This window comes from Rana temporaria, chromosome 5, assembly GCF_905171775.1.
Source record: "Rana temporaria chromosome 5, aRanTem1.1, whole genome shotgun sequence".
NCBI classification, from domain to species: Eukaryota; Metazoa; Chordata; class Amphibia; order Anura; family Ranidae; genus Rana; species Rana temporaria.
The window spans coordinates 396,342,544-396,364,641 of NC_053493.1; positions in this window are offsets into that span (position 1 = coordinate 396,342,544).

Sequence of the window (22,098 nt, forward strand, 5' to 3'; positions counted from 1 at the left end):
TCTAATTTTGGTTCTTTCAGCTTTTCGTATGTTCGAATTGATGCGAATGTACGAAAAAAATTCATACGAAAATCCATTCGCTACGAACGGGAACGCACATGTCTAGCAGGAACATTATTATCTCATTTACAATAAAATACCACCTAAAAGTAAGTATTATGTGATATGAATACTACACAATGTTCACCAATCTAAACACCGTGACATTTCCAGGCACTGTCCATTATATGTCTCATCGGTGTGGTCTGTGACCTCTAGCAGGCCTGGATCAGTGGTAATGAGCGCTGACCATTGATAGGCGAGTGATGGTGGACATCTGCTTGGCGTCGGCGCTGTCACCAGGCTTTTGGAGTGGCTCTCTCTCCTGCAGTTCAGTACTTTTTACCAGCAGCATATAAAGAGGTCAGCGTGTGAAGCAATAAGGTGCAGAGTGAGTGGAGCCCAGAGAGGGAGAGCGATGGACATCTGAGGAGACATTGAAATCTCATGGATAGATACAGAAAATATTGGCGGACGCAACAATTGTATTATTATTATTGATGGTTACAGCGCTGTCATCTCCTGCGGTGCTGTAAACAGCATTAAACACTAATCAGGGTGGATAGTTCAGGTAACATTGTCTACCCCAATTTTTTTCTATGCCCGGGTCTACCAGAAAGTTGTAAGGGCAGCAACCATCAGACCCAAATTTTATTACTTTGATCCTTAAATAACTTAACCACTTCAGCCCCGGACCATTTTGCAGCTAAAGGACCAGGCCCCTTTTTGCGATTCGGCACTGCTTCGCTTTAACTGACAATTACGCGGTCGTGCGACGTGGCTCCCAAACAAAATTGGCGTCCTTTTTTTTCCCCACAAATATAGCTTTCTTTTGGCAGTATTTGATCACCTCTGCGGTTTTTATTTTTTGCGCTATAAACAAAAATAGAGCGACAATTTTGAAAAAAATGCAATATTTTTAACTTTTTGCTATAATAAATATCCCAAAAAAATATATATAAAAAAAAATTTCCTCAGTTTAGACCGATACGTATTCTTCTACTAATTTCTGGTAAAAAAATCGCAATAAGCGTTTATTGATTGGTTTGCGCAAAAGTTATAGCATTTACAAAATAGGGGATAGTTTTATGGCATCTTTATTAATATTTTTTTTTTTTACTACTAATGGCGGCGATCATCGATTTTTATCGTGACTGTGACATTATGGCGGACACAAATAGAATCAATTTGAATTTGAATACATAAGAAAAGAATAGATTAGATTAGAATGGAAAAGAATAGAATAGAAAATAATAGAATTAAAAAAAACAATAGAATAGCATAGACAGAATATAACCATTTCCCAAAATTCAAATAGAATCAATTCGAAAAAATAGATTAGAAAAGAATGGATTAGAATAGAACAGAAAATAACAGAATAGTATAGCGGGAAAAAATCAGAATAGAATAGAAAGAATACTATTCAAAATTGATTAGAAAACTTTTCAAATCGATCTGAATTCGAATTTGAAAAATTTGAAAATGAATAAACGAAACAAATTCCGAAAATGAATTAAATGAATGAAACAAATTTAAACTAATCGAAACAAAACAATTTTTTTTCCCGTTCTGCTCATGTCTTCTCCGCAGAGCTCTATTGTCCTCATGGATCTAAAGCACAGCAATTCAATGCTTCAGCAAACCTCTCCCAGAGCTGAGAGAATGTCTTCTTCCTGACTGTGTAATGTGAGAGAGGAAAAAATCCCAGACATGTTTGAAGAAGCCCATTTATGAACGCATGTCAGCAAATAGGATGTATTTGACTTGGTAAAGCTGTTTGCTTAGAGTAAATTATGCCCTCCTCCTCCAGTAATAGTAATGTGGACTTTATAGCCCAGCAATGAGCGCCTGTCCTCCAGACATCAGTGTTTGCAATGGGACTAAACTTAAGCGGATGCATCCAGAGCTTAGAGAGCCAACGCAGAACACGCTACATGCGTTCGGTTAAACTGGCGTGAACCCAGTTACTAAAATTTCATACCTGTTACTTTTTAATGCAATCCAAAAGTATTTTTTAACCGCTTGCCGACCGCTGCGTGGCTATATACATCGGCAGAATGCCACGGCTGCGCATATGGACGTACCGGAATGTCCTCTTTAAGAAATGGTATTGCAGGCGCGTGCCCGCCGCAAGCTCCAAGGGCGTGACCGCAGGTCCCGCGGACTCGATGTCCGCCTGGTTCTTGCGATCGTGTCACAGAGCTGCAGAACAGGGAGATGCCTATGTAAACAAGGCATTTCCCTGTTCTGCCTAGTGACAGGACGCTGATCGTCTGCTACCTGTCATCGGGAGCAGTGATCAGTGTCATGTCACATGTAGCTCAGCCCCCACACAGTTAGAATCACTCCCTAGGACACACTTAACCCCTTCCTTGCTCCCTAGTGGTTAACCCCTTCACTGCCAGTGTCATTTACACAGTAATCCGTGCATTTTTATAGCACTGATCGCTGTAAAAATGACAATGGTCCCAAAAATGTGTCAAAAGTGTCCGATGTGTCCGCCGCAATGTTGCAGTCAATCGCCGCCATTACTAGTAAAAAAAAAAATATTAATAAAAATGACATAAAACTATCCCCTATTTTGTAGACGCTATAACTTTTGTGCAAACCAATCAATAAACGCTTATTGCGATTTTTTTTTTACCAAAAATATGTAGAAGAATACGTATCGGCCTAAACTGAGGAAAACATTTTGTTTATTTTTTGGGCATATTTATTATAGCAAAAATTAAAAAATATTGCATTCTAACTGTGGGGGCTGGGCTACAAGTTACAGGACAGTGATCAGTGATCACTGCTCCCGATCACAGGGCGCAGTAGATCAGTGTCATGTCACTAGGCAGAACAGGGAAATGCCTTGTTTACATAGGCATCTCCCCGTTCTGACTCCGATCGCGGGCCACCAGTGAACATCGAATTTGCACGGCCCACGGGCACGATCACAGAGAGCTTTTTAAAGGGGACGTACCTGTATGCCCATTTGCCCACCGCTGCCATTGTGACAACGTATATCAAGTGGTTAAGTCCTATAGTGTATACTACGAAAAAAATGTGCCCTGTGTCGCTAAAGTGTTCAGGGGTTTAGCTTTAAGAAAAGGTGTCAACCCTAACTGGTGATCCTGCCATAAATGTTCTTGCTCAGGCACTTCCTGTTCTAGAGTGACAACACTTTGTCCCAGTCTTCCAATTGCTCTCTCAGGTTGTCACTTTGTCATGTACTCTTCAAGTAGAGATCACACAGGTTTGCACATATTGCATCGGGGCAATCATAGAGAAACCCAGTAGGAATTCCTCCCCCAGCTGCACTGCCACTCTGGACAAGCGCCACCTGCTGTGAAGAATGTGGACTGCAACTGCCTACAAACATGCTTATAACAAGTCAGTATTGACATTCTGCCTTAGTTACTCTTTAACCGCTTCAATACCGCCACTTTCACCCCCTTCCTGCCCAGGCCAATTTCAGCTTTCAGCCCTGATGGGGCTACACTGATTATCAGTGCAGATGTCCCCACTGAGGAAAGCCGCTTACTAGCTTTCCGCTCCTCATGCACTGTGATTGGACACAGCTGACCACGTGGTAAAGAGTCTACGCCATAGGCTCTTTACCATGATCGGTGATGCAGTGTGTCCGAGGGATGCACAGCACCACCAATCGGCGCACTGTACGCCCACCCAGAACAATAAAGCCCCCACCCGTCCATCATTCTGCTATAGACCGGGGCGGGAAGTAGTTAAAGTAGAACAAAAGGCTAAACACGTCGGGTCCAATAGCTGTAACCGAAATTGAGAAGAAATACCTCCAAAGTGAGGGAATCCCTGGTTGTCACCAGATCTAGTGTCTCCATTAGAAGATTTCCCCTTTATTACTTTTTTAGGGGCAACCAGGGATGGACTGGCCATTGGGACTACCGGGAGTTTCCCGACGGTCCGATGGCTCAGTGGGCCGGCTTTAGAGACAGCGGACCACCCCCCCTCCGCACCTCCTTCTCTCCCTCCCCACAGCGCTCACCTGCGGGTAGGGTGACCACATTTCCAAACTACCATTCAGGGACACCCCCCCTTCCCAAAAATCAGCTTGTGTTGTAACGAATCACAGCACAGTGATTGGACACAAGAGGCGGGATTTATGATTTCTCCAATCACAAGCAGGGGGCGGGATTGTGCTCCTCCAGGCATTCCCGGCCAGGACAAGTACTGTCAGTGAGTAAAGCGGTGATGTGGCGGCCTTTTTTGGGGGAATCAGATTGGCCCGGGTGGTGGCTGTGTCAGTTTAATTCCGGGACACTGTACTGAATGAGTGTGCCCGGGACAGACCTTCAAAATGCGGGACTGTCCCGGGCAATCCGGGACACGTGGTCACCCTACCTGCGGGGGAACAGAGAAGCAGGGGGAGGACCAGAGGAGCAGGGGGGATGACTGAGGAGCACAGGGGGTGTGAAGAAGCATGGGGGAGGGGGGCAGACAGCTAACTCAACAGCTATGGCCTGGGAGTTTCTCACTTCTGCCTAATCTTGTCCCATGGGGGGGGGGGCACCAAACTGATCCTTTGCCCCGGGGGAAATAATGTCTAGCTTCCCCACTGATACTGCCTATAAGAGTACCAATACCAGCCATTCTACTCTAATAAAGTAGAACGGCTACTGGCTAGTGAAGGGGGAGAGGAGACTTGGGTGGCCGGGGGGGTGCGGGAGTTGTCCCGCCGCCATGGGAGAGGCCTGTCAAAGTGGGCCAGTCTGGATGAAGTCCAGGGCCAAATTTTTGTCCCAGTCCAGCCCTGGGGGCAACCCAAATTTGGGGATTTTCTTTCACTTTTTTGGTGATAAATGTAAATATAAATAAAATAGAATGAGGTCACAGACAGCAATAAAAACCTGACAGGTGTCCTGATCCCTCTTCACTCATTTTGCCTGTAGTTATACTTTAAGTACTGTCTATAGGGATAATTGTGAGCCTCCAGGACTATCCCTCAATGAGGAGTAAATCCCTCTTCCTCTGGATTGGTGATGGAAGTGATGACATGAAGATATCTTGTGTTTTGGGAAGTCTCTGCGGTAGATCACACTATCACATTTTGTCAGAAAAGTGAGGAAAGTCGAAGTCACACTCTAATGTCTGGGGATTACTTACAAGTGACACTTGGCAATAGAGTGACGGGTGCGGCAGCTGTTTCCGAGCAATGGCTTGTTTGTACAATTGCTCCATGTCTAATTCTCTGGGCTCTGTTAGGAGTGGATCTTGTGTATGTTTCATGTCCACACAAGGCTAATCTCTCTGACAGACAGACGGGTCATCAGGAGCATCTCCCGGCTTTGCTCTCCTGACCTCTAAACTAAAATCCTTCTTGTAAATAATGTTAGTAGTCCATTTCCAATGATCTTCAAAAGGCCATGGCATTCCTAAGAAAATATCCTCACAGCAACCATTGACGGAGCCCATTGCCCCAGAGAGGAACATGAAACTTTGACCAAGTGGCCCTTTAATGGTGAGGACAGATTTCTGTGGGCCATGGAAAGAGGGCATGGTAACCGACTTTGCTGGTACACACCATTCCACATGTTCCAGGATCTGCTTTCTTTGTGGCACTTGGCATTTGGTCAGAGCTGGTGTTCTGACGATAAAGGTCCACCATCGAATAATGTCCGCCCTGTACTGCGCAGGTGCAGCGCTTGCGCAGCTACGGCGCACAGCGGAGACGCCGAAAGTTTACGAATATGAAGAGCCGTTGATCACGGCACACGGCACCTGCGCAATGAAGTCGACATTGTGCCGCACGCTCCTGATGCCCGTGCAACTCTGCAAGGGGCGGGTGTATTATTCATTGAACTCTGCAAGGGGCGGGTGTGTTATTCATTGAACTCTGCAAGGGGCGGGTGTATTATTCATTGAACTCTGCAAGGGGCGGGTGTATTATTCATTGAACTCTGCAAGGGGCGGGTGTATTATTCATTGAACTCTGCAAGGGGGCGGGTGTATTATTCATTGAACTCTACAAGGGGCGGATGCCTACAGAAGAGGCCGTATTGTATCATGATGGGCAGAGCTCATACGATGGGGGTGGATTTCTCAAAGGGGCGGATGTATTATTGAGAAGCCTGTTTAGTTTATTGAGAAACCCACCCCCAATTTTATGAGCTCAGCCCATCATTATTAAATATGGCCTCTTCTGTAGGCATCTGCCCCTCACATGCTTTAATCAACATTATATCCAGTGGCGGTTCGTCCATAGAGGGCGCTGGAGCACCGCCCCCTCTGGCTCTAGGGCCGGTGCAAGGATTTTTACCAGCTAAGGCGAAGGTGCATTTTGCCATTAGTACATACCCCCCCATAAATCACCCCCCCATTAGTACAGACCCCCCCACAGGACAACCCCCCCCCATTAGCAGAGACCCCCCTTCCATTAGCAAAGAACCCCCCCCCCGGACAAACCACCCCCTCCATTTGTACAGACCCCCCCCACAAGCCAGCCCCCATTAGTACAGCCCCCCCCACAAGCCATCCCCCACAATTAGCACAGACCCCCCCCCCCCACAAACCACCCTTCATTAGTACAGTAACCCCCCCTCTATTAGTACAGAGGCCACCACAACACGGTCAGCACACCCCCCCCCCCCAGGACAAACCCCACCCGGGCGGCAGCTGGAGAGGAGAAAACAGTGTGCAGCCACGCCGCCCAGGTCGAGAACATGATGATCGTGAGGAGGACTCAAAACTTGCGGCAGTGGAGAGCTCAGAGCAAGGAGAGGAGGAGGGAGCGGAGCACTCTGGCGCTTGAGCGACCACCTCTATGGCGCCTGGGTGAACTGCACCCCGCACGGCGCGCTCATAGTGGAAACGGCGGGGAGGTGGAGTTCTCATTCGGGCGTCCGCAAGTTTGCCCCAATTTTCCGCCCTGACCCCTGGCTGGCGCTGGCCCTGTAAGGCAAGCGCCAAAGTTGCCTTGCGCTAGCGCCGGCCCTGTCTGGCTCTCACCGCAACTGAGTCTAATAACATAGATTCATGCATTGCACGAAACTATGTGTAGCGCTCACCCCCGGAGGAGCCGCTGATTAGTTTGGGATCGGCATATTGAGTTACCTTCTTGGCTTGGTCTAGAGGTGACATCCGAAAGTGTAGATGAAGAGCAAGTGTCCAGACACGAAATTTGTTTTTAATGCTTTATTCCAAGGCCCAACCTGGCCAACATCAACATGGCACACAATAGAGAAAGGTTGATGAGCATAGAGGAACTTTGGTATCAGGCCTTGGATATGAAAAAGAGCAAGCCTGCTCTTAGCAATAGTGTAACTCAGTTCGTCGCCACCCCGATCAGGGTGGGTAAAGTGCCCCCGGACAGGCGACTATCACAGGCCTGGCAGCCACTTAAAGATCACTGGGAGGAACAGACCTCTACTACCGGCCTGACTCAGAGCCTCTGATACAGGCCTTGTCAATTTGAGATATGTAAGAACAAGATGAGCGAATCCTCCCAGTAAATTCAGATTTGTGTCACCAACTGACAGCTTAAGCATACCTGTCATGCAGTGTGGCGACCGGATCCCCGATGGTTCGTCCAGGCCTCCCGGGCAACCTCTAGTTCTAGGTTCCCCCTGAGCCGATTCCCCATCGCACAGCTCCCAGCTTAGGATCCTCTCAGCAGAAGGTGGGGACCTAGCAAGTCACTGGGGCCCCTCTCAATGTTAGGGTGAGGCTCCGCATGGTACATAACCTCATTGAAGCAGGCCACGGTGGCGGGGCCCATGGATGCGCGTACCCTGAAGGTGGATACCGCACCTGGAACTCGGGCCCCGCACAGAACAGAGACCAATGGCGGTTGCCACAGATATATCTCCCCCCAGCATGCCCAACGAGGGCAGAACTCCTCTGATTGGCTGTTGGGGAAAGTGGGTCTGTCAGAACCCCTCTAGCGCCAACTGCCGCCCAGGGGTGATTATGCACCCATGGAGCGCAGACTGACCTACAGGACAAATTCTGAAATTGGCAACAACCCAAATTTCCACAAATTGTGAATGGGAGTAAACTAACCCTCCCATTCCCCATTAACTTTGGCATAGCGCCCATACTGAAAGTAAGGGGGCGCTACATATGTTATTGTCGCCACTGCCGCTGTTCTATTCAGATGGCCGGACATGAGGCGCCGACCATAATGGCAGATGGTTGGCTGTACGGAAGTGCCTATCAGAGTGCAGCCCTCGGGTCCCCGGAAGCTTATCCTCGGAACGCACGGGGGTGCGTTCCTTGGATAAAACTGACAGGCGTCTCAGCCAATCAGGTTGGCCGGTTCTGGCTACCGGTAACCTGATTGGCTGAAGCATCATTGAGGGCAGGAGAAGACATCGAGGGTCGAGGACGTGGATGGCTGACTCCAGTAAAGGTAAGTGCCAGGTGGGGGGGGGGAGGGGAATTTTACAGGGCACAGCGGCGACAAAGGGCACAGTGACATCAATGGGCACAGTGGTGACAATAGGCACAGTGGGAACAATTGGCACAGCGGCATGAATGGGCACAGTGGCGACAATTAAAGGGCACAGTGACATCAATGGGCACAGTGGCGACAATAGGCACAGTGGGGACAATGGGCACAGTGGGGACAATTGGCACAGTGGCATTAATGGGCACAGTGGTGACAATTAAAGGGCACAGTGACATCAATGGGCACAGTGGCGACAATGGGCACAGTGGCTACAATTAAAGGGCACAGTGGTGACAATTGGCACAGTGGCAACAATTGATGGCACAGTGTCTGTGTTTGATGGCATAGCACAGTGGCTGCGTTTGATGGCATGGCACAGTGGCTGCATTTGATGGCATGGCATAGTGACTGCATTTGATGGCATGGAACAGTGGTGACAATTCATGGCACAGTGGCTGCGTTTGATGGCATGGCATAGTGACTGCATTTGATGGCATGGCACAGTGGTGTGAATAGATGGCACAGTGGCTGCGTTTGATGGCATGGAACAGTGGGGACAATTGATGTGATGGCACAGTGGCTGCATTTGATGGCATGGCACAGTGGTGACAATTGATGGCACAGTGGCTGCATTTGATGGGCACAGTGGGGCTGCAATTTTTTTTTCCGTTTGCTCCCCCCCAAAAATTTTGAGCACCAGCCGCCACTGATTATATCCACACCTTTCAGAGTTGCACAAGCATCGGGAGCGCGCAGAAGCGAGTGCCACAAAGTCGTCTGCTGTGCACAGGCGCCGCGTACAGCTGTTCATGTTCGGAGCCTTTCGGCGGCTCCGTAGTGCTTCGCACTGCGCAAGCGTTACGCCTGCGCAGTACATTATTCGACGGGGGACCTTTCTCGTCACAACACTGGAAAGGAAATCAATACTAAAGGACTGCTCTGGCAGAGACTGGAGAGGGAGCAAATAGGTATATGTTGTCCATGGACCGGTCACTGACTGTGGTTCTTGATCTGACTGGTGTTAGAATGGCAAAGTGTCTCCACTCAGGACATTCCTCCCGACATTTTGGGAATGAGGGACACCTACTAACAAACGTATGTAGGCATGCCACACCCCCTTAAAGGAGAATTAACCCCAAAAAATGTTAATTAAATCCACAAGGACTTTTTTTACCACTACTATTCCTTTAGATTGACTTTTAAAATATACAAATTAAGTCATTTAGGAATTGGATGAAAGGTTTAGCACTGAGAAACCGTTTTTGAAAGATAAAAAGTGCATTTTATATACAACTCTATAGATCAGACCAAAATGAGGGACACATGAGGAGGAATGAGGGACATTGCTCCAAATCAGGGACAGTCCCTCAAAATCAGGGACAGTTGGGAGCTACGACAGGGCCATCAGCCAAACATTAATTGACCCAGTAGGGCAAATGTCCCCCCTGACCCCCAGCCCAGTCCTCCCCTGCAACCGCCTTGCTAATTTCCATCTTGTGTGATGATGGGGTTCAGGTTTCGCTGAATGGCACCCCAAACGCATGTAGTGCACCTCCTAAGAAGCCACAAGTAGAAAGGGATCCCCCACCCTGCACAGCCAGGTAAACAGCATCTTCACAGCACACTTGAGTCAGAAGAACAGTCCAGTGCTTTATTTTTATATTTTATTGAGGGGAATAAACTTGGATAGGGATAGGGATATGGATATTATGGGATGCCCACTTGATCAAAGTAGTAGAACTCTTCAGGGACACAACCATATACAGTCCGTATATACACTTCTCCTCTGCCTCCTGCACATTGCTTGATTGAAGAACTACAACTCCCAGGACCAGCTGGCACTGTTTGGATGATCTGACAAAGGTTCATTCAGATAGATAGCAAATGTTCTTTACAAGCAGGGAACACGGGCCCCTTGTTTGTGTAACGAAGTCCTCGTGCCCAGCTGTCAAGCTCCTGTGGCTACTGATCCCAGCACCACCTCTTTAGGCACTGCCAGCCCACCTGGCTGCAGATGCCCCTTTCTCTAGCCTTCCTGGCTAAGATTCCACAGTCCTCCCAGACTGACTCTGCGTCCATCCCAGACTGCTCTCTCCCAGTCTTCTCAGGCATGCCTTTCAGTCCTCTTGGATTGCAACACTCACCAGCCCACCTGGCTATCTTTCTCCCTGGACATCGGCCCAACAGTGTTCTCCTGCTGTCCTCCTCCTGCTTCCATAATCCCCCCCACCATAATCCCCCCTTACCATAATCCCCCCTCCACCAAATGATTTGGACCAGTGCACAAAGCAAGGTCCATAAAGACATGCAAGATGGCCCCCACCCGTCTCCAAAACTTCACTTCTGCCCATACGTCTTAGGCCCCGTACACACGACCAAACATGTCTGCTGAAACTGGTCCGCGGGCCAGTTTCAGCAGACATGTTCGGTCGTGTGTAGGACCGAGCGAACAGAATTCCAGCAAACATTTGCCCGCCGGGCCTTTTCCCAGCGGGCAAATATTCCTGGACTTGTTTTAAAACAGTCCGCTGGAATCCTGCCCGCTCGGACATGTTCGGTCGTCTGTACAGACCTACCGTACATGTCCGAGCGCCCGCCGTCCCTCGCATGCGTCGAATGACTTTGACGCATGCGTGGAAGCATTTAACTGGCAGGCCCGGCCCACGTCGCCGCGTCAACGTTGCGGCGACACAGCGGACACGCCCCGCGTATTGTTTACGCGCGGATTTCTGTACGATGGTTAGTACAGCCATCGTCCAGAAATCCCCGGGCAGACATGTACGGTGAAAAGGGTCCGGCGGACCGGTTTCATCGTACATGTTTGCCCGTGTGTACACGGCCTTGAAGGGACATTTTTTTGTTGTAATTTTTTCAAATGACAAAATGTTATTTGTATTTTTTTTTTTTTATTGAATTTAAGTCTAAATATGAGATCTGAGGTCTTTTTGACCCCAGATCTCATATTTAGGAGGACCTGTCATGCTTTTTTCTATTACAAGGGATGTTTACATCCCTTGTAATAGGAATAAAAGCGACCAAATTTTTTATTTATTTTTAAAAAAGTTTTTAAATCAATTAAATAAAGTTAAATAAATAAGATTTTTTTTTTTTTAAAGTGCCCTGTCCCAACGAGCTCACACGCAGAAGCGAACACATATGTGAGCAGCGCCTGCGTATGAAAATGGTGTTCAAACCACACATGTGAGGTATCGCTGTGATCGTTAAAGGAGAGCAATAATTCTAGAGTGAATGAGTGAGTGAGAAACTTATATAGCTCAGCACCTGCGAACTGAATCGCTTCTGGGCGCTTAGTATCCTTTCCCTACTGTACTTTTGCCCTCAGAAAAGATGGGTTTTGAGGTTTTTTCTGAAGGCCAGGTGATTCACCTCCAACCGGATGCTGGTTGGTAGAGCGTTCCATAGTCTAGGTCCTTGGATTCCAAATCTTCGTTCCCCTTTGGACTTGTATCTGGCTTTGGGTATCTGGAGTAGATTTTGGTTGGTGGATCGCAGAACGCGATTGGGGTTGTGACATTTTAATTTTTCGCGTAGATATTGGGGGGGCATTTCCTTATGTGTCAGACAGAGTGCCTTAAAAGTGATTCTGTCTTTTACTGGCACTTTTACTGGCAACCAATGAAGCAATAATTCTAGCCCTAGACCTCCTCTGTAACTCAAAACATGCAACCTGTAGAACTTTTTAAACGTTGCATATGGAGATTTTTAAGGGTAAAAGTTTGACGCCACTCCACGAGCAGGCACAATTTTGAAGCGTGATATGTTGGGTATCAATTTACTCGGCGTAACATTCTCTTTAACAATATTAAAAACATTGGGCTAACGTTACTGTTGTGTTATATTTTAATTAAAAAAAAGTGCACTTGTAAGACCGCTGCGCAAATACGGTGTGACAAAAAGTATTGCAATGACCGCCATTTTATTCTCTAGGGTATAAAAATTATAATGTTTGGGGGTTCTAAGTAATTTTCTAGCAAAAAAAATTGTTCTTAACTTGTAAACACCGAGTCTGAAAAACAGGCTCATGCCCTGTACACACGATCGGTCAATCTGATGAGAACGGTCTGATGGATTTTTCCATCAGTTAACCGATGAAGGTGACTGATGGTCAGTCGTGCCTACACACCATCAGTTAAAAAAACGATCGTGTCAGAATGCAGTGACGTAAAGCACAACAATGTGCTGAAAAAAATGACGTTCAATGCTTCCAAGCATGCGTCGACTTTATTCTGAGAATGCATGGATTTTTAACCGATGGACGTGCCCACAGACGATCGTTTTTTTTCTATCGGTTAATTTTAAAGTGGAGGTTCACCTGAAAAGTAAATTTTTAACCTTAGATTGATGCTCATTTTGTCTAGCGGAATCGGGTAGTTTTTTTAAAATCTAAGCAGAACTTACCGTTTTAGAGAGCGATCTTCTCCGCCGCTTCCGGGTATGGGCTGAGGGACTGGGCGTTCCTATTTGATTGACAGTCTTCCGACAGGCTTCCGACGGTCGCATACATCGCGTCACGATTTTCCGAAAGTAGCCGAACGTCGGTGCACAGGCGCAGTATAGAGCCGCACCGACGTTCGGCTTCTTTCGGCTACTAGTAACGCGATGGATGCGACCGTCGGAAGACTGTCAATCAAGAAGGAACGCCCGCTCCCGAAGACCCATACCCGGAAGCGACGGAGAAGATGCATCTCGAAAACGGTAAGTACGGCTCATATTTTAAAACAACTAGCCGATTCCCCTAGACAAAACGAGCATCCATCTAAGGGGAAAAGAGAAAAAAAAAACTTAATTGGGTGAACTCCCGCTTTAAGTGGTTACAAGAGGAACAACAGAGAAAGAAATAGGACTTTAGGGATTTGGTTTCAAAATAAGAACTGTCTTTTTAATTGGCAGCTATACTCATTACTCAGCCCAAGTACTCACAAATTAGAATCTCTTGTTGTGGTTTTGAGAATTTTTTTTAAATTCCAAACTTTGTGAGGAAGATTGTCTGTCCCTACTGACTGGACACTTTTCCCATGGTATAAGGGAAGCATTGCATAACAGTTGTACAAACAATAACATTTGAGGTCCAGCCGTCAAGTGTAATCTACACCTTGCACAAAGGACACCAGCCACATTTACTGGAGATTATAAAACACTTAGGGCAGTAAAAAGAGTCCCATCACTTCAGTTATTAAGCAATACTGGCAGACGTAGGCTAGTTTTCTTAGCTAGATAAAATGTTCAAAGTCAGTCAGGTGGTGGGACAAGCTGCACCCTTTCTATAGTCCTTATCTGCTTTTACAGACCCCCTCAGCACTCATTTTTGTGGTCTGTATTACACAAGCCATTAAAAAGGATGTTTATTGGCAAATTCAAACTTAGACTCCCCACATACACCTCTCTGATTGTGCAGAACGTAGATGTTCCCACCATTGTTCCTTATTAAATTTCCCACAATATAGAATAATCAAATAATCAAAAAAAGCTGATCATACACCAATAGAATATCGTTTGGGCTTTTGTTCCCAACATCTGAAAAAAGCCTCGTACACACACACGGTTTTCTTGGCAAGAAAACTGCTGGCTGTGCTTTTTTGCCGCGAATACCGTGCGTGTACGAGGCTTTCAGGTTTCTTAACCACTTAAGCCCCGGACCAATATGCTGTCTAAAGACCCAAGGGGTTTTTACAGTTCGGGACTGCGTCGCTTTAACAGACAATTGCGCGCTCGTGCGACGTGGCTCCCAAACAAAATTGGCGTCCTTTTTTTCCCACAAATAGAGCTTTCTTTTGGTGGTATTTGATGACCTCTGCGGTTTTTATTTTTTGCGCTATAAACAAAAATAGAGCGACAATTTTGAAAAAAATGCAATATTTTTTACTTTTTGCTATAATAAATATCCCCCCAAAACATATATAAACATTTTTTTCCCCTCAGTTTAGGCCGATACGTATTCTTCTACCTATTTTTGGTAAAAAAAATCGCAATAATCGTTTATCGGTTGGTTTGCGCAAAATTTATAGCGTTTACAAAATAGGGGATAGTTTTATTGCATTTTTATTTATTTTATTTTTTTTACTACTAATGGCGGCGATCAGCGATTTTTTTCGTGACTGCGACATTATGGCGGACACTTCGGACAATTTTGACACATTTTTGGGACCATTGTCATTTTCACAGCAAAAAATGCATTTAAATTGCATTCTTTATTGTGAAAATGACAGTTGCAGTTTGGGAGTTAAACACAGGGGGCGCTGTAACATTTAGGGATCACCTAGTGTGTGTTTACTACTGTAGGGGGGTGTGGCTGTAGGACTGACATCATCGATCGAGTCTCCCCTATAAAAGGGATCACTCGATCGATGCGCCGCCACAGTGAAGCACGGGATAGCCATGTTTACACACGGCTCTCCCCGTTCTTCAGCTCCGGGGAGCGATCGCGACGGAGCGGCTAAAAACAAATAGCCGCGCCGTCGTCCCGGATCGCTCCCCGAGGCTTACCGACCGCCGCATGTAGCGGGGGGGTCCCGATCGGACCCCCCACCCACGTCAAGCAGAGCACGTACAGGTACGTTGATGTGCCTGTCCGTGCCATTCTGCTGACGTATATGTACATGAGGAGGTCGGCAAGTGGTTAAAATCTCGACGAGAAAAATAGAGAACATGTTCTCTATTTTCTCGTTGTGATTCTCGGCAGTGTTTTCCTGCCGAGAAACCCGAGAGTGTGTATACTTACCTGACGCCGTGGAAACCTGCGCATGCTCTAACTGACTTTGACGCATGCGCAGTAGCTTCCATGGCATAAGTAGGGTGCAGCAAGATGGCGGCAACGGCATAGAATGTGATGAGCGCATGCTTGTCGTACTCGATGACGTCACTGCGTTCTTGCCTTCCAAAAGAACAGCGGTTCTTTTGAAAGGAGTGTCTGTACGCTCTAAGGCCTTGTACACACGGTCGTTCCAAACCGATGAGAATGGTCCGACGGACCGTTTTCATCGGTTCACCGCTGAAGTGGCCTGATGTGTGTACACACCATCGTTCCAAAAACCGATCGGGTCAGAATGCGGTGACGTCAAACACACGACGTGCTGAATAAAACGAAGTTCAATGCTTCCAAGCATGTGTCGACTTGATTCTGAGCATGCGCGGGTTTTGAACCAATGCTTTTCTGTACTAACCATCGGTTTGGACCGATCGGGCAGCGGTCCATCGGTTCGGTTTTGAAGCATGTTTTAAAATTTTGGACGGAAGGAAAACAGACCGATGGGCTATACACACGGTCGGTTTGGACCGATGAAACTGAACCTCGGTCCATTCTCATCGGGTTTTGTCTGACCGTGTGTACGGGGCCTAACTGAGATTCTTGCCAAGAATCTCGTCAGGAAAAATGACAGTTTTTTCCTGACGAGATTCTGGCTCGTGTGTACAGGGCTAAACAGTTTGTCAGAGCATTGGATCTTGACATCATTGAGTCAACTGATTTTGTTTGAAAGCCACTCGAAATTTCCTCCAGACCTGCTACTTGAATGAAATCCCAGTTGTATAGCAGCTTCTATTTTGTGTCTGGCACATGCCCATTACAATATGTACGATTTCTCCCGAACAATAACTGCATTCACACATATGCCGCGTACACACGATCATTTTTCGGCATAAAAAAAAAATAGTTTTTCAAAAATGTCATTTAAAATGATCATGTGTGGGCTTCACATCATTTTTCAGCTTCTGAAAAACGACCACATTTTTTTTCGAAAATGCTGCATTTTTTAACGACGTTTTAAACAATGTTGTTTTTCGGGTTGTAAAAATTATCGTGTGTGGGCTAAATTGACGTAAAAAACCTGTGTATGCTCAGAGGCAAGTTATGGGACGGGAGCGCTCGTTCTGGTAAAACTACCGTTCATAATGGAGTAAGCACATTCATCACGCTGTAACAGACAAAAAAGCGCAAATCGTCTTTTACTAACACGGAATCAGCTAAAGCAGCCCAAAGGCGACAACAACGTTTTTTTTCTTGCGGAAAAATGATCGTGTGTACGCGGCATCAGAATTGTGTTTGTTCAGGAAAAAAATTCCATCTTTTTGCTTTGAAATTTTCTTATCATGGTTGATTTCAAATGAACATTTCAAAAATTTCAACTTTTGACAAAAATTCTACTGGCATATTGGCCATATAAATGTATATAAAACCTTTAGCGCTATGGCCGCCGACTGTATCACGGGAGCGCGCCCGCAAGCTAACCCCCTTGGGAGAGAGCTTCCCAGAAGGGGGTTAGCTCTTGCGAGGAGGAGCTGAGACAGCCACAGAGGGACCCCAGAAGACGAGGATCGGGGCCACTCTGTGCAAAACGAGCTGCACAATGGAGGTAAGTATGACTTGTTTGTTATTTTTAATTCAACTAGTTTATTGCCAGCTTAGCTTGGGTTCTTCTAATAAGAGCGACTCCTTCATTATGGCCTTGCAGGTTGGCCTTCAAAGAGTTTTCCCTTATTAGCCTCAATTCGGAAAACTCCAATAAGATGTTTGATTTGACTCTACTAATAGTTGTATTTGTCCAAAAAATATATAAAAAAAAAGAAAAATCTAATGAATTTCCCAATAATGAAAAAAATTGACATTAAAGTGGAGGTTCACCCAAAAAATCTATTTTTAACATTAGATTGAGGCAAATTTTACTAAGCAGAATCGGGTGTTTTTTTTTAAATGAATGCAGTACTTACCGTTTTAGAGATCGATGTTCTCCCGCCGCTTCCGGGTATGGTCTTCAGGACTGGGCGTTCCTATTTGATTGACAGCCTTCCGGCGGTTGCATACAGCGCGTCACGAGTTCCCGAAAGTAGCCGAACGTCGGTGCGCAGGCGCCGTATAGAGCCGCACCAACGTTCAGCTTCTTTCGGCAACTGGTGACGCGCTGTATGCGACGGTCGGAAGGCTGTCAATCAAATAGGAACGCCCAGTCTCGAAGATCATACCCGGAAGCCACGGAGAACATCGATCTCTAAAACGGTAAGGAATTTGGGGGCCCCAAGCAAAATGGGGGCCCCCAAGCACCCCCCCGCATGCAAAGCCTACGTTATCGCTACACTAATTTTTTTTTTCTATTCTTACCTCCCCTTCTTTCCTGTAGGCTGCCACTGTAGTGTGGCCGAGCTCCTCTTCCCCCTGCCTCTTCCCCAGTCCCCTATGAGATAGTGCACTACCTGTCAGTCCGGCCTGGAACAGGAAACTGAATCTCCTGTACCACGCGCGGTACCCGGCCGGACTGACAGGACTCCAGGTGGAAGGAAGAGGAGCTTGGCTACATCCTGGGAAGGGGAAGTTGGGGGCCCCAGGCCAGCTCGGGGCCCCAAGCAATTGTTTGTTTTGCCTGTCCTGTAGCGACGGGCCTGACGGTAAGTACTGCATTAATTAAAAAAAAAACACCCGATTCTGCGTAGTAAAATTAGCCTCAATCTAATGTTAAAAAAGAAATTTCGGGTGAACTCTCGCTTTAATTCTACTGGTGTATGGCCAGCTTAGTTTAGGCACTTCTCATAATTGGCCTTGCAGGAGGAGCTGAAGACAGGTTCAGAAGGATTTGGTCTTCTGAACCATTATTAGCCCCAAGCTGAAAGACTCCATTCATAGACTTGGAAGTAAAGTAAAGTAAACTTAACCCCTTGTCCAACAGCTGTTTTCTGTGTCAAAAACTTTTTGGTCTTTTTTGGAGTGACACTTTCCAGCCTCAGAAACCCATCACTGCCCGTTGGTTTTACTATTAGCCACAAACTGAAAGACTCCACTCATAGGGCCAGATTCTCAGAGACTTACGTCGGCGTATCAGTAGATACGCCGTCGTAAGTCCGAATCTGCGCCGTCGTAAATTTAAGCGTATTCTGAAAACCAGATACGCTTAAATTAGGCTAAGATACGAGCGGCGTAAGTCTCCTACGCCGTCGTATCTTAGGGTGCATATTTACGCTGGCCACTAGGTGGCGCTTCCGTTGAGTTCGGCGTAGAATATGCAAATGACTAGATACGCCGATTCACGAACGTACGTGCGCCCGTCGCAATTAGTTACGCCGTTTACGTTAGAGATACGCCGGTGTAAAGATAAAGCTGGTCTCTAGGTGGTGCATCCCATGCAAAGTATGGACGTCGGAAAAAGCGTATCTTTTTACGTCGTTTGCGTAATTTGTACGCGAATAGGGCTGTGCGTTAATTACGTTCACGTCACAGGCATTGAGCCGACGTATCTTTGGGCGTAAATACGACGTGATAATGAGCATGCGCGCGCATGCGCCGTTCGTTCGGCCATGCATCTACATGGGGTCAAGCCTCATTTAAATACAACACGCCCCCTACAGCCTACTTTGAATTACGCGCGCTTACGCCGGCCCATTTACGCTACACCGCCGTAACTTAGGAGGCAAGTGCTTTGTGAATACAGCACTTGCCTCTCTAAGTTTCGGCGCCGTAGCGTAAATACGGTACGCTACGCCCGTGTAGGGTTGCCACCTTTTCTTCAAGCCAAACCCGAACACTTTAGCTGTCTGGGACACCTTTGGGTGCCCCAAGGAGAGTAGTAATGAGGTGCGCATAGCGTGCCGCAGCGAATGATGGGTGTGGCCAGATTACTCTTCCCGACATCATCATCCTGCCCTCCAGTGATGCCAAACCTGCCACCAGACGGCCGCTGAAGCTCTCGGACAGCAAAATATTTGTGTCTGACTATCTTAGTTACTTGGGGAGCCACAGCCTGGTCTGAATTCAATAATGTGTCCGGGTTTCAGTCCGCCTGAAACCTGGACACATGATTCAAAACCCGAACTGTCCGGGTGAATCCCGTACAGGTGGCAACCCTACGCCCGCGCAACGTAGATCGGCCGTACCTGAATCTAGGCCATAGGCTTGGAAGTAAAAGTGGTGTCGCCACACCCAACCCCTTGTCCAGCAACTGTTTTCTGTATCTCTGACTTCTTGGTCTTTTTTGGAGTGACACTTTCCAATCTCAGAAACCCATTAACGGCCATAGGGTTTTACTATTAGCCCCAAGCTGCAAGACTCCACTCATAGACTTGGAAATAAAGGTGGTGTCACCACACCTAACCCTTTGTCCAACAGCTGTTTTCTGTGTCCCAGACTTGGTCTTTTTTGGAGTGACGCTTTCCAGCCTCAGAAACCTATTACCAGCCGTAGTTTTTACTCGCAGGAGGCCAAGTGAAATGTCAAACAGGCCACTTTGTACAAATAAAGTCAACACTTTGCAAAGATCAAGAGAACAAATGCTGCGGAGAGAGGGGTGTTGATCGAACCAGATATAAACTTTGACAGGAGCTGATGGGCAAAACAGCGCAGGTGGGGGGTCACTAATGGCTACAGCAGTCGTGTTTACATTTTCTGTGGAATTTAAACCATTTCGAGTTTCATAATAACATTCCTTTAAATAGAGTATCTTGCAGGACCAATAGAAGCCAATGCAATTGGTATAGCGGTGACATTCAGGAGCGGTTATCCTGATACAGATACTCATGTGTGTTGTAGGACTTTCTAGGATTCTACATCTGCCAGTACTTGTCATGCTGTTTCAGTAGCAGATGTTGGTTTTCATAGGACTGAGTTGCTAGTTTGACATTCAACCCTCCTAATCCTAGACACCCAACCCTCCTTCTTTCTGAGCCTTGGCTGGGGACCACCCTGGCATCGCAATGAACTTGGATTAGGTCCACTTTTAATTACCAATATGTTCATAGCTCCCAACTGTCCCTGATTTCGAGGGACTGTCCCTGATTTGGAGCAATGTCCCTCTGTCCCACTCCCCCCCCAATTGTCCCTCAATTTGGTCTGATCTATATAGTTGTATATAAAATGCACTGTTTATATTTCAAGAAGTGTTTCCCAGTGCTAAAACTTTCGTCCAAATTCTAAATGGCTGCATTTGTAAAATGTAAAAGTCAATATAAATTACCGTATTTATCGGCGTATACCGCACACTTTTTTGCCCTGAAAATCAGGGCAAAATCGTGGGTGCGCGGTATACGCCGATACCCGCTTTCCCGCGCCGAGTTTTGAATACTGCACTGACATATACCGAGCGCAGTACACTCGGGTATAGTCGGGCAGTCTCGGCTCCTTCCGCGCTCACGTCCTGGACGTACAGGACGTCAGCGCGGGTAGCAGAGCATTGCTGACAATACACGAGTGTACTGCGCTCTGTATATGTCGGCGCAGTATTCAAAACTCGGCGCGGGAAACGAGCGGGGAGGACGCGAGGACGCCGCAGAAGGACGCCGGAAACGACGAAGAGGACACCCGAAGCCGCAGACGGACGCCGGACCCGACGGAGAGAACACCCGAAGCCGCAGAAGGACGCCGGACGCGTTGAAGAGGACACCCGAAGCCGCAGAAGGACGCAGGACGCGATGAAGAGGACACCCGAAGCCGCAGAAGGACGCCGGACCCGACGAGGCCGCCGATGGATGCCGCGCAAGACACCAGGATTGGGGGCAACTTTAGGGGTGCGCGGTATACGGGGGAGCGCGTTATACCGCGATAAATACGGTAATGGTAGTGGTAAAAAAAAGCCCTTGTGGATTTAATTAACTTTTTGGAGTTAAGGGGTGTGGCAGGGGGGTGTGTCCCTCATTCCCATCTCAAAATGTTGTGAGGTATGTATGTTTTAGGGGCTGTGGGGGAAAGTTTATTTAAAAAAAAAAAAACGCCACTATAAAGGGGAAGTTCCATTCAGATGGCACCACCCTTTGTGCTGCTTTTGCTGATTCCGTGTTAGTAAAAGACGATTCGCGCTCTTCTGTCTGTTACAGTGTGATGAATGTGCTTACTCCATTATGAACGATAGTTTTACCAGAACGAGCGCTCCCATCTCATAACTTGCTTCTGAGCATGCGCGATTTTTTCACGACGTTAAAGCCCACACACGACCATTTTTTACAACGTAAAAAACGACAACGTTAAAAACGTCGTGAAAAATTAGTGCATGTTCTAAATTTTTAATGGCCATTTTTTTCACATTGTGAAAAATGCTCTGGAGAACACACACAATCGTTTTTAATGACATAAAAAAAAATTGTAATTTTTACAACTCGAAAAACGGTCGTGTGTACGCGGCATGAGCCTCTTTTAATGTCTCCTTTGATTATTTGTCTTCGCTTTGGCTTTATTATGATGTTATTATCATAAATCCTTTTTTATACGTCACTGTATGCAGCTCTATACAGGGGCTGCTGTGAGCTGGCACTAGACTAGACTGAAAGTTTAACGATGATGAAGTCGCGCATCCTTGGGACGTAACGCGTACGGAACCACGTGACTTTTGCTTGTGACGTCACCCGCATCCTACACGCTGATTCTCGTAGTACACTACGATAGGCTCAGTACGTTATTTGTAAGTGCGCCTTTTTATAGTTTAATAAATCTTTATAAAGATTACGGAGAGCACTAGATATTATTGCTTCCTCTTCTATGTACTTACCCACCCGGAGTCGATGGTGAGAGTCCTTGTGATCTAGCAAGTTACAGGCATCTATCCAGTTTTACTCAGAGATCCTGTTTGCTCATCCCTGAAGGGAACTGCCTGTGAGACCTAACTAATTCACTCAGGGGTCCATTTCTTGAGGTGAGCTGCTAGGAGTACTGTTGGTGGAGG